At 40.4% G+C, this 11,090-nt stretch overlaps 1 protein-coding gene and 1 long non-coding RNA gene across 6 annotated transcripts in view; one reads left to right on the forward strand and one right to left on the reverse strand.

The window, feature by feature from the left end:
* Positions 1–11,090, forward strand: part of LOC107704353 (tyrosine-protein kinase fynb-like) — an 84,801-nt gene that overhangs the window by 40,827 nt on the left and 32,884 nt on the right. The window lies entirely within an intron of this gene.
* The window catches only part of LOC107704354 (uncharacterized), a 17,583-nt gene continuing 15,795 nt past the window's right edge, over positions 9,303–11,090 (reverse strand). Inside the window, exon 3 of the long non-coding RNA XR_001635950.1 lies at positions 9,303–9,378. This is a non-coding gene — a long non-coding RNA (uncharacterized LOC107704354). The remainder of the gene's footprint in view (positions 9,379–11,090) is intronic.

The following is an 11,090-nucleotide window of genomic DNA, read 5'->3' on the forward strand; positions in this document are numbered from 1 at the left end:
TGCTTCTTGTCTGTCTATACTGTTTTATCACTATAAAGGACAAAAAAAATTAATAAATTAACAATTTTGTCTTACGACTCATATTTGCATAAGGAAAAATTGTACAACTAGTATAAGGACTGTGTTTAGGAAACCAATTAAAAAGCACATTAAAATCATTGTGATATTCATAATGCTGCGTAATAATGTTATACCACCAACAAAGTCAGTTGGAATATATTGTGAATATGTGCTCCCAACACATTGTAATGTGGGGTTTGGGTTTTGGTTCATGTTCATGTTTTCATCTTTTCATTCGTCTTTTATTTTGGAGTTTAGTCATGGTCCTTGTTCTGTCATGTGATTCCCTTGTCTGTGTGTTATGTTCTGAATGGTTGTCCTAGACATGTGTCTTGTTTCCTCATTGTTTGGTTCTTGTCATGTGACCCTGATTATTTGCTGTAAGTAGCCATCATGTTGCCTTTGTGCTTTGTCATGTATTGAATGTATTTATCCTGCTGTCGGTGAGTTTAGTCTGTTCATGTTAGGGCAAGTCTAGTCTGTTCAAGTCTTCGTTTGGATTATGTTTGTATCATTTTGTTTAAATAAATCTGCACTTGGATTCATCACTACGCTCGCCTACAGTGGACTATCATTACAGAATACACAACCGCCATTATGAATCCAGCAGATCATCTTGTTCGCCTCCATCAAGGTAATCGCTCCATTGAGGATTATGTGGAGGACTTTTGTGGGCTTTACTCCTTAAGGGATTGCAGTTGAGTGGGTCTGCTTGCACTGTGGGTGTCATGGAGGAGGAACATGACACTTCCCCAAAGCCTGCTCACGTCATGCCTGCCAAGCCAAAGCCTGCTCACGTCATGCTTGCCAAGCCAAGGTCTGTTCACGTCATGCCTGCCAAGCCACAGCCTGCTCACTTCATGTCTGCTATGCCAAAGCCTGCTCACATCATGCCCGCTACTCCAGGACCGGCTCACATCATGCCAGTTAAGGACGCGGAGCTTGGGCTTGGACTGAAAGGTCTGATTGCTAGTGTGATGAACCCACCTCTGATGTCGGTGCGAGCTGCAGGCATCCCCATGACATCAGTGCTCTCAAGCCCAACCGTCCTAGAGGTCCTGCCACCCTCTGCTGATCTTACTGTAATGGCAGTAACCATTTTGAGCGTGTGGGCTGTACACTGCGCTCAAGAGGCCTCTCCTGTCCATGAATCTGCCCCAGAGGCCTCTCCTGTCTATGAGTCTGTCTCAGAGGCCTCTCCTATCCACGAGTCTGCTCCAAAGGCCTCTCCTGTCCATGAATCTGCCCCAGAGGCCTCTCCTGTCTATGAGTCTGTCTCAGAGGCCTCTCCTATCCACGAGTCTGCTCCAAAGGCCTCTCCTGTCCATGAATCCAATCCAGTGCCTCCAGAAGGGGTAGCTTCCGTTGCAGAACCTCCAGAGGTGGTGGCATCTGCTGCAGAACCTCCAGAGGTGGCGGTTTCCGCTGCAGAACCTCCAGAGGTGGCAGCTTCCGCTGCAGAACCTCCTGAGGTAGTGGCGTCCACTTCTGAACTATTTGCCTGTCCTTCCACGGCCAAGGAGGCTGTTCATGAACTCACTGTCTGCCCTGTCACAGCCATGGAGACTCACAGTCTGCCCTGTCACTACTAAGAAGACCGTCCATGAATTAACTGCCTGTCCTGCCACGGTAAAGGAGGCTGTTCATGAACTCACTGTCTGTCCTGTCACAGCCATGGAGGCCACTCACGAACTCACATTCTGCCCTGTCATAACTAAGAAGGCCGTCCATGAATTCACTGCCTCTCCTGTTACGGCCATGGAGGCCGTTCATGAACACACTGTCTGTCCTGCCACGGCCAAGGAGGCCGTTCATGAACTCACTGTCTGCCCTGTCATGGCCAAGGAGGGTGCTCATGAACTCACAGACTGTCCTGTCATGGCCAAGGAGGCCGTTCAAGAATTCTCTGCCTGCTCTGTCACTGTCAAGTGGTCTGTCAATGTGCCTGCTCCGCCATGGCTTCCTGCTCTGCCGGCACCACCCGGCCGTCCTGCCCTACCTGCTCCGCCATGGCTCCCTGCTCTGCCTGCTCCGCCATGGCTCCCTGCTCTACCTGCTCCACCATGGCTCCCTGCTCTGTTCGCTATAAGTAGCCATCATGTTGCCTTTGTGCTTTGTCGTGTATTGAATGTATTTATCCTGCTGTCGGTGAGTCTAGTCTGTTCATGTTAGGTCAAGTCTAGTCTAGTGTAGTCTGTTCAAGTCAAGTCAAGTCATGTCAAGTCTTCGTTTGTTTGGATTATGTTTGGATTATGTTTGGATCACTTTGTTTAAATAAATCTGCACTTGGATTCATCACTACGCTCGCCTACAGTGGACTATCATTACAGAATACACAACCGCCATTATGAATCCAGCAGATCATCTTGTTCGCCTCCATCAAGGTAATCGCTGTGTTAAATTACTTTTGCATTACTTTTTCTCATCTGGCTGGTCTTGCTTGTTTGTTTCTAATATAAAAAGTACTATGTTTTTGCAAATGCAAAATAAACAAAAAAAATAAAAATTAAATGAATAAGCCTTAGCCATTCTGGATTGCATGAAGAATAGGACGCAGGAGACGAAAGCTCAACATTCTTCAGCAATAAAAAAAAAGAAAAGAAAGAAAGAACCGCAAATGTCATGCTTATCTAAAGTCATTTTTGCTTATTAGTATGGTTGACGTGGCTCATCGAAAGTCAGCAGCAAAAATATTGGTCAATAAAATAGGATTAAATACATAAAGGATATTTGTGTTAACACATTTAATTATTGGAGGTTTGCATCATTTTCTGAGATTGCATTTCAATGTTTATATTCATTTTGAGGAGTACTGAATCTGTTTTTGTGCAAGTGAGATGAGTAAATGCATGTAGACATTTAGTCTAGAACTACAGTAATGTTTACACTGCGCACACACAATGCCTCTGCACTTGTGATTTCTCATCATGGGGACAGGAGAGTCAATAAATGGGAAAACAAAGTAACTGGTGTTACTTATTTGAAAAAGTAACTTTCTTCTAAATTAAAAAAGTAATGCATTACTTTACTAGTTGAAAAAAGTGATCTGATTATGTAACTCACATTTCTTGTAATGCGTTACTCCCAACACTGCTAATGGCTTACTTATGATATCTCTGTACATTAAACTGAGATAGAAGAAAGTGTTGTACTGTAGCATGAAAACACACACTTCACCTCGAAGATGTTTGTGTAACCTATAGCCCTTGGCCTTGTCTATTGGCTTAATAGAACTTGAGGAAACTGTGGAAATCCAGGCTTTTATCTGAACAATGACGAACTTCCTCTTTCTCCTCACGACAAAAGCACAAAATACATTTGCACATGAATTGATGATGATGTGGCATCATGTGTTTGTGGGTCATGTGGTGACCTGCATGTATAATCACTACCACATGTGCAACCCCACATGTGTGAACATCAATCCATATCTCTGGCCTAAATATTGAGCTTTAATTGATCTGTATGTGCAGAGTTTAATTGGTTTTGTATTATGGAACTTCTCATATGTTGGCCATATGTATGACTAAGATTCTTTCTAGAATTAAAGCCATAGAGTTTTGTGCAGAGCTTAATATAGGAGCTACTGTGCATATGGAAAAGAAGACTTTGTATGTTAGAGAAAGTCCCCTTTGTTTCTATCTTTAAACTTTGGCTAAGAGCAAAACAGTCAGTTCAGAGGTTGGAGGTGAGGGGCAAACTGTGGATGCAGCTGCATTATAAGCACAAGGTCATCGCTTTATTTCCTCATTTAATCTTAGAGGGGTTTATTTCAGAATCCATGATGACCTTCACTGCTGGACTTAAAAAAGGCAGCTGCGGTCAAGGAAGATCAGGAATTTCTGCTAGCCCTAGATGATGTCAGTGGTCGATCCATCAACCATCTGATGGTACTGAATAGGGATGGGCGATATGGGCTTTAAAAAATATCACGATATTTCTGGTATTTATTGCGATAACGATATCAATGACGATAATTCAGGGAATCCTGTTTCTTTAGAGAAAAGTATTATCTTTCCTATTTTTATCCAAAATAGGGTGTTGTGAGCATTAATGAGTACACACGTAATGTAAAGACTGTTTAATTCATACTGGAAGCCGGAGGGCGCTCTTGCACAGAAACTCCACATATCCATAGCAGAAGTAATACTACTGACTACACTCCAGGAAGGAATCCAGTTATCGCTGAATAAAACGCACAACGTTTTTGAACTGGGGAAACTTGAGGAAAATAAACATACGATTGCACAAAATATATGGTTTATATGTGTTCTTCAATCTTCGGTATTTTTTTATAAGGAAAGTATATTTATAATGCAATGTTAATCGACATGGCCTTTATCACTGTATATAATACTATCATTCTGTAATATGAAACCACGTCTGGTCACAAAAAGAAGTATTTCAAACACTCGACTATGTTATTAAGTTAATTTGGAGAAAAAGCATGTCAATAAATTATATCTTTGTTGGACAACAGGTTTGTAAACAGGCTCATACACATGCGAAACTGTATCGCACACGTGTTACTGTAGTAAATTTATTCAGACCGATTTTTTTGTGCACTGTACAGCCCTAACCAAACCAGTTACAGGTTGTAAAAGGAGCTCAAGCTCCTCGTTTAGCGATATAGGCTACTCCTCCTCAATTTCACGTCCGCCTTCCGCGATGTCGCTCCACACAGTCGCACACAGAAATATGTCAGCAGCTAGACTTTATCGTTATTATCGCGGGAAGACTAATTCTTATAGTGGGGAGAATTTTTACCGGTATATCGCAAACGATAAGATATCGCCCATCCCTAGTACTGAACATGCTAAAGTTAAATCTGCTAAAATGATCTGCCCCACACACATCTACTCATTTTTTCACACCAAATGTAGATGACATTTTTTTTCTCATGAAATCCAGAATTCATCAAGAATCCATCAATATTTCTGTAAATGTTTGAACTAAGATATTGTAAGTAATGGATATTGTTTTTCTGAAGCAATGATATGACTAGTGATATGATTCTAATTTTTAATCTATACAAAGTCTATGGTTACATTCAGCTTCAGTTCTCTACCTCTCTATGATACTGAGTTTGTTTGACACAGTGGTGCCAAGCTTGGCCATATTTGACAGACGGTGAAGATGAAGGCCAGTAGCTTCACCTCCGCTGGGTTACGGGCATGTTCCCTTGGTATGTCCGTTAGTGTGAGAGTCTGAGCTCAAATGTGAGTGTGTGTTGGAAAGCTATTCATGGATGGTTGCTTCCCAAGCAATGACTGCAAGAACTGGGACAAGGTCATTACTATGGTGACAACTCACATTCCATGATCCAGCTACAAGCAGAATTACCACTGCACTTTAAATGTGTATTTATGAGCTGGGTATATCAATAAACATCAAAACTATATCATTTCTGATTAAAATAGGCAGGCCGGTGGAGGCAATGTTATGTTCTAGGCAATATTCTGCTGGAAAACCTTGTTTCCTGGCATTCATGTGGATGTTACTTTGACATGTACCACCTAAAGACTGTTGCAGACCACGTACACCCATTCACTGATGTTCCCTGATGGCAGCAGCCTCTTTCACCAGCATAATACACTCTGTCACACTGCAAAAAAAGGTTTAGGAATGGTTTGAGGAAGATGACAAAGGCCACATTTACTCTGCAGGTCTTGATGCCCCATTCCGGTTTGTTGGCTATATCCAACCATATCTATACTGGCTATATCGATTTTAAAAGTGACCCATATCTGATATCTGCATACACTACAGACTTGGCTTAACAACCCACGGTAGAAGTACTGACCCGGAAACAGGGTTGCCAGTAGTGGTTGACCAATATATCGCCAAGGCCGATATATTGGCCGATATTTGGCATTTTTAAATATCGGCATCGGCCGATAAGTTTTCCTGTTTGGCCGATGCGTTTGAGGTGGGACTTTTATTTTGACTGCGCTGACAGCCCTCACATTCTCCCTCTTGTTCGCCGTCGTCGTTAACAGTTCTGTTTAATACTGATAGAAGTCTGTCTAATAATCAGATAGAACGGTTAAACAAAGGAATTAAAATGTATACAAAGTATTATAACGATTTATTTTATATTATTAGTAATAGAAAGGCAAACATTATAATACTTTCTTGTTTGCCGTCAGCATTCAGCAAATGCGCATTTATATCATTTAAACAAATCTTTGAATAACTAATGAACATTTAATTTCACAAAGCTTGCAAACTTAGTCGGATCCAGTTGTGAGATCTTGTGAAGTGTGCATTTGTATCCTGCATGATCGCGTGTACTCTGCATGACGGTCGGTCCATGCGAACTGAATACGGACAGGAGGAGAGTTCAGCTTCACGGAGATGCACGATTGACAAACTTTAAACTCGTGATTTCAAATCCTGCATGATCGCGTGTTCTCTGCGTGACGGTAGGTCCGTGTGGATGGAATGTGGACAGGTGGAGAGTTCAGCTTCACTGGAGACTCGCGATTGACAACTTTAAACTCGTGATTTCAAATTATGCTGCGCTTTATGCATTTGCCCACTGCCATATTCATGTCATTTCCACTGTGTGCTGTATGTAAAATGAGTGTTACCTTGGCTTTATTTGAAAAAATATGATTCCCAAATCCCAATGCACACAAACTTCCCAGAATACTGAGTGCCCTGTTGGTTACAGTGTTTACTTCCTTTTTTTATTGTATTTTTTTATTAAATATTTATTTATTTTTGAAAAATCATTTTCATTTTCATTCATTTTTTTTTTAATGATGCACGACTTGTACAGGGTAATATCCAATCTGGCCACTTACAGGGTAGATGCAAATGCATGTATCTGATTCATATCAGATTTATTTCCTCTTATGAATGAAGCCTGAAACCGATTTGAGAATATCAGAATCTATGTGCTTTTTTCTGCTTAAACATTCGTGGGTCGTATCGATCTCTGCCACACAGAAGGAGAAAATCAGAATTGGTTCACTTCAACCATGTAATGTAAATGCGGTCTCTGAGTTCAAGGTGTTGCTTTGGCCTCCAAATTCCCCAGATCTCAATCCGACTGAGCATCTATGGGATGTGCTGGAGCAACAAATCTGATCCATGGAGGCCCAACCTCACACCCTGCAGGACTTATAGGATCTGCTGCTAATGCCTTGGTGCCGGATACCACGTTCAGAGGTCTTGTGGAGTACATGCTTCAATGCATTAGAGCTGTTTTGGCATCATGAGGGGACCTACATGATATTAGGCAGGTGGTTTTAATGTTTTGGCTGTGCATGTTCTTGTTTATCCGGTAACGAGTAGGGCTGGGCGGTATATCGAGTTTGTACGATATATCGATATTTTCTTTATAAGAGATTCGATACGAGGCAATACCGTTTAAATTGATATACAGTATTTGATACGAGCGCATCTGAAAATATAGCGGAGGACACAGACTGAGCTGCTGCGGAGAAAGTGCATAATCCAATTTGTTCTAAACATGTGACAAGCTTAATATTAAGGCCTTTAAAAACTGGTAAGACATAGTTTATAGTTTCGTTTCACATATTGAATCAAAGTTTAGATGTAATATTAAATAGTCATTATAATACAATAAACAAGATGTGTTCCCTGTTGAGAGATCAAAACCCTGATATTACACTGAGCAAAAAAAGACAGATGTATTAGTATTATAAAAAAAAAATTATTGTCATAGCCTATATGTGTCCTCTTATGTAAGATTCTTAAATTGAATCAATATATTCAATCGGAATAAAAAGACATGTTTGCTATTTTAATCATGATTTTGACACACAGACATGCTTTAAAGTCATAAATGCATTCAGTGTGAATTTGAAACATATTTCCAAAAGAAAACCAATTAGAGCTTTATCAAAAAGCTGTAACGTCTCTAGAACAGACATAAGGCAAAATAATCACTAAGTAAAGGTGTAACAAAATGTCTATATAGACATATGGCAGAAAAAAAAAAAATCCCGTGTCCAGGGATTTTTTTTTGCCATGCATTGGTCATAGAGCTCTTTGTGGCATTGCCTCAATTGTTGAACTAGATTTGTCGCGCCAAGTTCACACGTACTCCGTCTGCAGTGCGTATACAGTATGTGTATGCGGTATTTTAGAGATTTAGCACGGACTCATTTTGCTTTCGCACGTTTGCAGTCCGCTCCTGATCTGCGGCTGTTTACCACAAACACAACATTTATCCATTATTTTGATTTCAAATCCAAACGTTGTTTCTGAAAATGCTTTTTCAGCATTGTGATTCTCTTTTATCACAGTACAGTAATACAATCTTTCATTGACATTCACGTTTAAACTCAATAAATATAACTTTGTTTAACTACCACCACGAGTGCCATCTATTATTGCCTTGTTTATCTAAAAGTGCACTTTTCCTTGTTTTAAATCTAGCCAAAAAGCCATGTGTTGACTGTGCAACAGTAGACTTTAATTATATGCATTTATGGTGTAATTGATAAATTTCCGTGTCAATCCATGTAAATTTTTACCGCGAATAATGCGCTGTCACTTTAATTCAGCGCGTGCAGCACAGCAGAAATAGACTCCGTGCAGAAACGATCGCAGCATGACTGCTGCAGACGCACCGCTCCTGGAGCGCACTGCCGGACCGCAATCGCGTGCAGTGTGAACACTCTGATCCGTTAACATGGGCGCGGAAAAAACCGCACCACAGACGGAGTGTGTGAACCTGGTGTTACGTTTGTATGCCCGCCCGGTCTGTTCTGTTCTCGTGCTCCATTTAGGCACTCTGCATTCTGATTGGTTCGGATAGCACGATTTTCCACTCCCCCGACCTCCAATAGAGCGAAACTCTCATGGTTCTGGAAGCTAAAACTGGTTTTTTTAATGATAATGCGTAAACTTTTCCACACATTCCCACCATGAGCTCTGAGACTGAGCTATATAAGCTTCTGTAGAAGGCCACAAGTGAGCATCACAATAGCTGAGTCAACAACTTCGATTTATATTGTGGATTATGGGAAGATCCTTGATATAATGTGTTTATTACTTCTATAGCATACTACTATTAAATTGATCAAAAGTGTAAAAGTTAAAGCGATTTAGAAATCGCGCACGCTCAAATCACAATTTTATGACGATTTCGATTAATCACACAGCCCTACACCAAACTCCATAGATAGATTCTGCATAAGTTATGTTAAGTTTAAACATAACATTTTAATGTAGAAATATTAAATGATTCCTAAAATTAAATAATACGTTACTTTTTAAAATATGAAACTACAACCGCCAATAGGTGGCAGCAAATAACTGTCTAAATGAGTGAGTTGAATACTTAAATCAACCGGTTCATTTAAAATGCTAATTAATTTAACTTCGTAAACAACTGTATAGCCTGATTGAATCATTTCCGTGAACAAAACACTGTGTTGCTCGGAGACGCAGTGGTTCTGCTGTTTGTTCTGTTTTCTTTTTGACGGAGCAAAATGGAATTTTGTGTCTGAAAGTTACTTGTTTATTGTACATTTGCGATCGTGCAGATATTCGGAAAAACAGGATTCTTGTTTGTGTGATAGGCTAACTCCTATATCATAGGCATAATTCATTAAATGGCTATTGTTCTTTTTTTTTTTTATCATTTTGATGACATTTCTGCCCCACTATGTGTGATGGCAGTGAGACGGGAGAGAACGCACAAAACTCTTCAGATCGCATAATTTAGTGGAACATTAATATAATATAGAATCATCCTCTGTAAAGAAATGAGGTGTGAACATATGAGAATTTATCATTATCTTTCTAAATGTGCACTCTTTTGGGCTAAAGGCTTAAATGGAGCTGTTTAAAGTAGCCATGTGATCAAATTAATTGGCGCCGTCGCGAGTCAATACGTGTGTCCTTCTGTGAAAAAATAATCATAAATATCAGTTTATGCTGTTTTATTATGGCCTCAAAGGTCGTAGGTGGAAGCTGTTAGCCCCGGCTGGCCCATTTAGCCCTTGCGTGTGCAGTGGAAATGAGGCTAATCATTTCTGAATGGCATAACTGAACAAATCAAACAAACAAACATAAACAGGCAAAGGAGGGGCCCATGGGCTGCAGCCCAGTCAAGCCCAATGGTAAGAATATATGATTTTGATTTAACAGTCTGCACAGACTTATTGACTGCACTGGGGCCAGTTGCATAAACTTAGCCACCATGTTAAGACTGTGTCTTAAGAACTAGTTTGACCAACTAACAGTTGCCAAAGGGTAATCAGTCTTACTTTGCCAATACATATAAGACCAATCTACCTTTTCATAACTGAATTTAAAAAGGTATGACCAGTCTTGAAGTAGGCCTGGGCGATAAAACGGTATCGATATTTATCGACGGTACACCTTCTTCGATAACGATAGAAAAAATATAGTGCACGATATAGTCACGTGCTATGAGTGACGCAGACAGCCCACACAAACACGAACACATGCTGAATTGAGTGCTGTGCCTGCCTGTGATGAGGAGATTGTGAATACACCTTCCGGGAGGGGGGAGTACTGTAACGCCCCTGTGGACTGTTTGTTGTGGTTTCTTCCCTTTGTGTTGGTTTAGCCCGTACTAATCATTAATTACCCTCATTGTGCTCACCTGTCTGCCACTAATTATCCACCACATATTAGTTCCTGTCTGTCTGAGCATTGGCGGTTATTGTTAATGTTACCCCGAGTGTGTGTCTCACCTACCTGAACCTGCCTTGTTGTGTCTACAATAAATGTCAGTATTGGAATCCTTGTCGTCCTCGTCGTCCTATGACTGTCCACACACCCGTTTCCGTGACAGATGTAGCCATGCAAAGTTAAAACAGTTTAGACTTTTAGAAAACACGTCGTGAATTTGTGGAGGTTTATTCCTTTTCACTCTTATGTTTTTAAATGCAATCTGCGTGATGGCCGATTTGGCTCTTTGTATTAAGCAATGCATAATTGTATTAAGCAATGCATAAATGCATGATACTATTTTGTTCATAATTGTTTATGCAATTTACGAAATTATATTTGATTTATAT

The sequence above is a fragment of the Sinocyclocheilus anshuiensis genome, unplaced genomic scaffold (genome assembly GCF_001515605.1).
Source record: "Sinocyclocheilus anshuiensis isolate Anshui unplaced genomic scaffold, SAMN03320099.WGS_v1.1 scaffold1898, whole genome shotgun sequence".
In the NCBI taxonomy this organism is placed as follows: domain Eukaryota; kingdom Metazoa; phylum Chordata; class Actinopteri; order Cypriniformes; family Cyprinidae; genus Sinocyclocheilus; species Sinocyclocheilus anshuiensis.